Below are 2740 nucleotides of genomic sequence, written 5' to 3'. Positions count from 1 at the left end.
TTCCGTTTTGTCTAAACAAAAACAACATAGGTTAGCATAGCACACCAGTTGTGCGAATATAAAGCCAATATGCGCATGCTCAACCTTTGACCATGAAACAACAGCTGTGCGACGCAAACGTTGCATCACAGGGAGCCTAGCCGGAGACGTATTGTTGCTTCGTTGCGCGTTGTCACGTGTATTTTCCTAAAATGAATGATAGCACACGAATCCCGATACTACAAATGTATTAATATACGTTAAATACTAAAAAGATAAGTGTTCTTTCCCAAAAGTATGGGAAATATATTCAAAACAATGTTATATTTAGCCCGTAGACAAGGAAAACAACAATCTAAGGGAGCGATCAGTTTTTACGGCCGGGGAGGGGGGGGGGCACCTCAATTTTGGACTCAAAGAAGATGGGTCAACATTTTTACAAAGTGATGAATAAAGGGGTAGGGGTAACCTTACTTTCAACCACTGAACGAAATCATGAACCACCTTGCTGTACTTAAATTTCCATACAGCAAATGTATTAGTCTTGCTGCTAGACGTTCAGGCTTTCTTCCGATACGATCATAGCGAACGAAGTTCGCAGTGAGGGCTTGCCCGAACGTCTAGCTTATGTCATACTAATGTCCAATATCGCGTGATGATAACAAATTACTAACTAGTATGTGTTATCAGTTTATGGTAATTGTGAGTTTGACAGGTTATATATCCCGGGCGATTATTAAAGGTACAATAAAACAATAAAATGAAACATTTGAAAGAATAAATATAAATTGAATTAATCTACACTACACTTTTTATCATTCTCTTCTATACGTCTAACGTATAGGGGGCGCTGTAACAGGGAGGGTTTTTCCGAGTATTCTTCTACACGTGATACGTCACAACATTTATGTATTCTTGCGTTGACTGGTACTGTTTTATCGTATCTGCGAGTTTGTCGTCACTTTAATGATCTATATTTACAAATTAATTCGCAGAGTTGAGTCGACTTATTTAGTTCTTATAAATATGTTTCCATTTTGAATTTTGATTTAAAGAGTTTGTATGTTCTTTGTTTGTTTGTTTGTTTGTTTGTTTGTTTGAAATTGAAGTGTTTATTGTCATTGTTTATACTATTTTTCCTCTTAGAAATGAAGTTAATTTGTAGTTGCCGAAAGGTGTTATTCGTTTTATCATTGTCAACACAGAGGGCGCGTTCCTCTGCGTTCTGCTAACTCCCTGCTTCTGCCTGTGTATATGCTACCCATAGTCTCTTACCTAGATTCTTGCCGTTGAGGGCTCCATCTCTGCTGGGTGGGTGGGGGGGTGGATGGGGGGGGTGGATGTGGAACCCTCAACGGCAAGATTCTGTGTAACTGAGACAATGGTATCCTCCGGAATTGCTGCGGAGGGGAAGCAGATATTTTTACGGCACCGCTGCGTTAGGGTACTGGGAACTAAAATCATGTATGCGAAGATTTACATATATTTTATCGGGAATGAAATATACACTGAGCTTGAGTCAAATTTAGGATCCTGACTACAATCTCCATTACCAATCAAGTTATGTCAAATTAGATAATCTCAAGTTCAAACAATCTTTACTACCAATCCTTTCTCTTCATAATTGACCAATCATATGAAGGTCAATACCAAATTCGCGCCAATATGTATGGAATGTAGTAAAACCTATATAAACCCTTATTTCTGAGTGATCTGTAGGAGTTTTGTTAGATGTCAATAAAGTACGAGTAGCTGTTCTTATAGTACTTGGTTGTGTGTGGACATCATTCCTTTCCAGAACCTGTTTCTAAACAATCGACTTATCCCACATATTTTGACTACTTTTAAAATTGAATTATAAAGGTTGATTGTTATTTATTCTCAAGGTTTGTTATTTATTCAGTTTGTTATCAGTTAGTTCACTTTTTTAAGCTCGCCCATGTACATAGAGTTAGAACAGGAATATCGGCCCTGAAGTATCTATCCGATGCATTTGGTTTTAATAGTCATGTATATAGAACTAGACCCGGCCCCTATTCTATTTTTGATCCAAGTGGGGCTTGGTTTTATCAGAATAGTTTTGTTTATACAGCCAGTGTGGAATGGAACAAAGCGTGTTAAGTTTTGGTCGTTGAGGCAATCGTGGTCGTATAGTACAGACTGACAATCCAAATCTGCTATTTATTTTATTTATCTATTTAGATTTGACAAAAGACAGGCAGTCCACACACTTGTAAACGTGTACCCCCAAAACAAAGTATTATAGAAATAAAAGACAACCGGTAAAAACTACAGTTACAATACAAGTTCAATGGCAACACCTACAATTACATTATTAAAACACCATTTTGTACAATGGCAAACTGGCACCCAAGTACAGGGATTGTCATGATCAAACTTTGTTCACGAGTAGCTCATGGTAATGGTTTGCAATCTAGCTGAGTATAACTTCTTCAAACGTGTGCTAAAGCTTGTTTTTAATGACAAGTGAAATATCAAATGACTATCCGTTAAAAAATTATGATATCAAGAGATACACGTCTATATCTCCCTCCCCCCTTACAGTCTAACATGTTGCCCTCCCACGACTGGTATATGTAAATAACGTATCAACAAATCATGATAATTACGGAAAACTTCCTTTTCAGTAGGGTATATCAGATGTGAAAATTGTACAAGTACATGGAAAAAAGATAAGATAACATTGACCTTGGAACTACTTTCATGAGTCAAGTTAAAAACCCACACTTTGCGAATCAGG

Source organism: Glandiceps talaboti, chromosome 9 (genome assembly GCF_964340395.1).
Source record: "Glandiceps talaboti chromosome 9, keGlaTala1.1, whole genome shotgun sequence".
Lineage (NCBI taxonomy): Eukaryota > Metazoa > Hemichordata > Enteropneusta > Spengelidae > Glandiceps > Glandiceps talaboti.
The sequence above is the reverse complement of the archived record's forward strand: the minus strand, read 5'-3'. Positions refer to the sequence as shown.